The sequence below is a fragment of the Camelus bactrianus genome, chromosome 5 (assembly GCF_048773025.1).
Source record: "Camelus bactrianus isolate YW-2024 breed Bactrian camel chromosome 5, ASM4877302v1, whole genome shotgun sequence".
Classification (NCBI taxonomy): Eukaryota; Metazoa; Chordata; class Mammalia; order Artiodactyla; family Camelidae; genus Camelus; species Camelus bactrianus.
In genome coordinates this window covers 79,648,251-79,654,692 of record NC_133543.1, presented here as the reverse complement: position 1 = coordinate 79,654,692, position 6,442 = coordinate 79,648,251, and the positions used below count along the sequence as shown (strand labels likewise).

At 37.5% G+C, this 6,442-nt stretch overlaps 1 non-coding gene across 1 annotated transcript; it reads right to left on the bottom strand.

Annotated features, from left to right (window-relative positions):
* Positions 1 to 553: 553 nt before the first annotated feature.
* On the bottom strand, positions 554 to 660 carry LOC123613347 (U6 spliceosomal RNA). The gene has a single exon (XR_006720723.1). It is a non-coding gene; the product is annotated as a U6 spliceosomal RNA (small nuclear RNA).
* Between the last annotated feature and the right edge of the window lie 5,782 nt (positions 661 to 6,442).

Sequence of the window (6,442 nt, the reverse complement as noted above, 5' to 3'; positions counted from 1 at the left end):
ATTCTTGAGTATGAATTTTGTGTAATAAAATTATCCCTAGTTTTATCTTATTCGTCCTACTCTAATTTTTCCTTTTCCATAATTTCTTCATCTACTCTTTTTATCTTGCACTACATTTTTGCACGCAAGCAATCTCCAATCCATGGCTTGAATTTCTAAATAATGTGTCTAGAAAAAGAAATGACTGTTATTTCTTCAGCAGTTATGCTGACCAGAGAACAACCATTCACTGCTTTCTTCACCATGTGACACCCTGCAGAAGATATCAGTGTGGTGTCCTGAAATTCCCACTAATGCTAGGCAGTCAATGAGACTGACAGGCTGCTACATCTGCTTTCTTGACACTGCATGACACAGACCCCAGGATTTAAGTCACCATGGCTGGAACCTACCCTGGCTTCAGTGCCTAACGAAGACTATCATATGGTATAGGTGAGCAAACGGTAGATACAATCAAAACAACATCCTGGATGTATTTCGGTTTATCTTTTTTTGCCTCAACAACTATTGCCATTTATTGAATTCTTACTGTGGTCCAAATACTTTTTTCCCCCAAAATATGGAACGCTTCACGAATTTGCACATCATCTTTGAACATGGGCCATGCTAATCTTCTCTATCTCGTTCCAATTTTAGTATACATGCTGCTGAAGCAAGCACTATTTTGGTTTATCTTAAACATTCCAAGTAGGTTCTAACATCAAAAATTTGTTTTACAAATACAGTTGCCTTTGGTTTGGTTGGTTACTTTCTTCCCTGATATGCCTTGATAGGATTAATGTTTCTTTTAACCCTAGTCTCCCTGTATCCTATTTCCCTTACCTCTTAATAAATCATTGAATTAGAAGAATTTTTGCTCTTCTTAAGTATTACCTCCAAAACAAAACCATAAAAAGGAAGCTATAAGGCCAAAACCAAACCAAACCAAACAGCAAATAGCAAACCCAAATTCCCCTGTCACCACCAGCAGCACCATCATAAGCCAAGTTAAAAGACAAATAATAAAATGAGAAAAATATCTGCAATATTAGAACACAGGTCAATTTTGTTAATATACAAATATTTAAGAGTCAATAAGAAAAAAAATCCCAGAAGAAAAATAAATTAAAGGCGTGAAATGGCAGTTGACTAAGAATACAAATGAACAAAAACATATGAAAAAATATTTAATTTTGCTAGCTATTTTTATTTTTAATTTTTTTTAGTTATTTTTAATTACAAATTAAGATGTATTGAGAGTTTTCTTGCTTGTCAGAATAGGGGAAAAATTAAAAGAATTCTAAAATTTTAGTAAACAGGAGTCCTATAAAAGGGATAAGGTCAAACGCAATAATCATTTCATTCTTGCAGATCCATACAGTGTAGACTCTCCCTGAGGACACTTCTCTTGCTACTCGTACTCCAGGACTGGCCTGTTTCAGTATCTACCTTCCTCCCTTTCCTGTTCTCATCTCCTTTGTCACAGTGCCTCCCCTGCACTCCTTCCTTCACCCCTTGCTTTGCCTCTCCTTGCACTTTCTTTCTTGTTTCTCTGGCTTCTCTCTTGATTTCTTAAATTTTCCTTCCTTACCCTTGGCTCTTTTCTTCACGTGCTCTTCCCCGCATCTCCCTTCCAACCTTGGTGCTTTTTGGCAGACAGATCCTTGCCTGATCCCTCATACAATCTCTGCCTAACCCTGGGCTCTTATCTCAGAACCTGGAACCCCATCACCCAGCAATCCACTTCCCTTGTTAGGATATAAAGACAGGCAGTTTGTTCCCTTAATGAGAGGGATTTGGGGCATTAGAGGACGAAGCAGTTTGGCAGACAAGCTTTTCAATCTCCACATGAGTACTGTGAACAGGGATGGGAAAGCACGGGTTTTAGCACTCAGGACTCTGTCTTGTGGCTGAGACAGGATGGTTCATTGTTCACTTCTTCTGCTTAGCTTCCTGTCTGGGACTTGTGGCTAGGCTGCTCAGGGTAATCTGCTTCTCCATGAAAAGAAGCAGCTCTGCATTCATTCAGGCCTTTAGCAAAAATGTATCTAGTGCCCACTGCGAACTGAGCTGTTAGGGGTGGTACAGGATAACCGCGCAGTCCTTTGAGCAGCTCAAAGCTCTCTGTGTTTCACGGAAAAAGAGAATGGGGTTGCCTCTCCCTCAGTCCAATGAAATAAGCCTGGTGCAGAGAATGATGCCTTCCAACTTGCAGCGATGAAAACACCTTCTCCCTGGATGTCTCAGCCAAGAGAAGGGAGCATGTGGACTCCACGTGGGGACTAAGTCTGAGGTCTTCAGAAGACCTTCCAACACCAGTTAGTTCCCTGTCTTCCTCCCTATTCTCAGTTGATCCTGAAAATGCTAGGTTTGGCTTTTTAAAAGACTCAGTGCTGTCCTTTACATGCACTGCTTATGCATTTATATCAAACTAGCATGCAGGACAAAGATGATTATGCACACCATTAAATACGTGCCAAACTAACCTTGTTTATACGTTATATTTTATTTCATCTCTCAGCTATATTCTCCTACGCTCAATCATTAGACTTTTTACTCATGTAGTGTGTTTTGTACTCAAATTTGAACAATTAGAAGAGACAATAGTCTATTGTGCATTAGATCAAATAGATTTCAGGAATAGTAACCACAGAATAGTATATTTTATATTCTTGGTTTGGTTCTCTGAAAAGAGACTCTTTTACGATTTATGTCAAAAGAATGAATATATAAACTATTCCTTCTACAGTTTCATCACCTTTGCCAAATTGTCAAATGCATGCCCTGGATAATGTGGATAACTTAGTCAACAAGTTTCATTATGCTTCTAAATGGAAATGTTCTGGAAAAAAAATTAAAAAGAAAATCTACTCCTTCTAGGTACAATTTATTTGCGTGGGCATTTAATAGAATACCTGCTCTCATAGATAAAGAATCACTAAATGATTTGAGTATATGTAATTATACACTATACACATATATGTATAAAGAAAAGAGAAAGGAATGTACCAAAACCCAGTTGCTACCACAACTGTATATGACCTAAACTTTCTTGAGTCTTGAATATTTATCCTCAAACCTAGTCTTTACATTTGAACATGTAACTACTTCCGTTTCTCTATGGTTGTGGAAGAATTTTAAAACATATGTTTAATCACTAGACTCTATTACACAGGATTTTTAGATATTGTGAAAAATTTTTCCTATTTCTCTTTCACATAACTTAATTTTTGTTTGCTTGTCACTTAGTAAAATGTGGGGACAAGATAAGTTGAGGGTTTATTTTTTAAATTTATTTTTTTATTTTTAACAGAGGTACTGGGGATTGGACCCAGGACCTCGTGCAAGTGAAGCACGTGGTCTGCCACTGAGCTATACCCATCCCCCAGGCTGAGGGCTTAGTCTCTGCTGGAGATCTATTGTGCTTCTTAAGATGTGTTGTATGTTTGGTGAAGTATTTTGGAACGTTTATACAACTATGGCTATAAAGTTCCTGGGGCCAAGGACTGGACCCTCAGTGCATAGCCCCTGGGCCCAACATACAAAAGTAGTTCAGGATATATTTCTTGAATGAAAATTCTATATAGTGATTCATTCACTCATGTAGCCAACCAAACCAGCTTACTCAGTCAATGTCATTGATTTTGTTGCCTTAATTAAATATAATTTATATTTGCAGATACTACTATATATGAAATAGACAAACAACAAGTTTCTACTGTGTAACACAGGGAGCTATAATCAATATCTTGTAGTAACCTATAATGAAAAAGAATTTGAAAAGGAATATATGTATATATATATGTATGACTGAAACATTATGCTGTACGCCAGAAATTGACACATTGTAAATAGACTATACTTCAACTAAAAAAAGCAATAAATAAAAGACTAAATATAATCTATAAAGTGGAAAGTCAAAATGAGGGAAGGGATAGAAAGATTATCACTGTTGAATTGTAGTGAAAAGATAAAAACTTTTGGTACTATGAAGAGCACGCTTTCTAAACTTTTGAATCCCTGAATAGCAGCAAGGAGGGGTAGGTGGGTGGAAACTCCAAAGACAATAATTTTAAAACAAAAAACAAACTAGTCCTTTAATTATAGCATAATCACCAGATTTCAAACTGTGAATTCACTTTTGCTTTGGTCTTTTAAATAAATCATGCATGTTTTCTATATGGGGACCCACACCAAAACTCCTTTTTAATCTGGGAAAACATTCCCAAAATCCAAGTTAGTATCCAAGCTCTGGGATATTAATTTGATTTTGGATTCCTCCCTAAACTTTCCATGTTTAGCAATCTTTTTGAACTGTCCCTTGGGAAACACATGTTTGTATTACACATATTCCATGTCTTTTAATAGTAACATTTAGAAATTCAGTAGGAAAAAAATAATGCCCTTGTAAATTTGATCTCTTTTGCAAACATCAGAACATGAAATGTTCATTGGCTTACCCCCCCTCTAGGTTTACATTAATAAACCATCAATTGTAAGCCCAACCACCCAATTCCAAAGAAACTTCCAACTTTAATATTATATGCTGTTTTATTCTGTTGTACATTTAACAAAGGATTAAGGCATAATGCATTTTTAATTAACTGAAATAGTAATGGCAAAAGGCTTTTAAGAGACAAATTTTAAAGAATTGCTCATCATAAACATGGTTTCAATACAATTTGTTTATAAAGCTGGTAGAGAACAAGGAATGGATAATTATAACTTTTAAAAAAAGTTTTCCTTTTATATGAAATGGTTAACTCATAGATAACAGCAAGAAATGTGGGAATACTCTTGGGTCTATGTACTAATTCACAAACACTGAGATTTTCTACTTTTTCCCCAAGTTTTTGTGAAACGGCTTATATTAAACATGTAGAGACTGGATCGTGTTTCGCCAACCAGACTCCTTAATGGGCCACATGTCACCACCATAAATGCCTCCCTCAGTAACCACTAGGAATCCTGAAGCTAATGAGCTCGTGAAGAGTAATGGACCTGAAACACAGCACTGACCTATCCAGTGCTGTCTTGCTCCACTGTCTACTCTACACAAAACAAGGTCAAGATTTTACGCTTTGTCCTTAATAGTATTTCAACACTGACAATGGACTAATTTTCATGGCTTTGAAAATTTTGAAGCTAATTAATCCAATTAGGGTTATGTTTGGCTAAATTTAACAGAAAACGACCAAAAGTGGCTTAAGCAATAAAGTTTTGTTTCTCAAATAAATTAGACATCCATAAGGAAGCACTACAGACATTAAAGAAGTCATCAAAGATTGAGGTTCCTTCTAGTCTTCTGCTCCATCTTCCATGGTGTTTGATTTCCATGATGACAAGATGGTCGCCCCATCTGTAGATGGAGCCTCACGTCTGAGGTCTTACCTGGAGGAAGGACATACATAGGACCAGTGTGCATGCCAGCTAAGTCTGCCCCTTGTTTAACAAGGAAAACACAGCATTCCTAGAAGCTCCGCCAGTAGAATTCTGCTTGTATCTCAATGGCTGGAACTTTCTCATGTGGGCCACCACTAGTTGAAAGGGTAGTTTGGAAAATCAACTTCCTTTTTGTTGAGTACTTTGCTTCCCCCAATAAAATCAACTCTCCATTGGTAAGGAGAAAGTGAGGAAGAAGAATATTGGGTAAACAAGTAGGAGTGGTTGAAACACCTGATGGGGCTTGTTATGGTGACCAAATAAATGACCTGTTTACCCCATGTTGTATAGATTCAGCCTCAAATGTGCCCTCCTACGGGCATATTTGGGTTAGAAGATCCAAAAATATTTCATATGACAACAACAAGCTTTAGCTCTCAGATCCTTCACTTTCCTGCAGGCCTAGCCAGAGCCTCAGGGTCTTCCCATGTGCTTCCCATGGTGTTAACACATGGGCAGAGCTTGGTGGAGGGGGTCAAAAGGATGGCCTTGGCTCATTTGTCTTAGTCATTCTTTTCACTCATGTAGACTGAATCCCATGCCATTTTGGCACAAAAAACTGAGAGCTGACAACCACACCCTCCTAATTTCTAGCCTACTTCTATTTCTGCATTACATCAGAAAATCCTTCTTTATCCCTCAATATTTCTACATCAGGTAAGTCCACAATACTCATGTGATAATGAATGACCTAGGTTAGGAGTCTGTCCACAGTCAAATCTGACCAGCTGCATTTTTGTAAATAAAGTTTTCTTAGCACATAGCTGTGCTGGCTCCTTTATGTATTATAGTTGGCTGCTTTCACGCAGCTGGAGCAAAGCTGAGTAGTTGCAACAGAGACCATCTGGCTTGCAAAGCCTAAAATATTTACTATGTGGCCCTTTACTGAAAGAGTTTGCTGATCCCTGATCCAGAGAGTCAATATATAAAAATGAGCAAATATTTGTACTGTGTGAGGATCACTTCCTCCTAAATCTGTAACAAATTCTTTTTCTTTCTGTTTTGTCCCTGAGCCTTAACC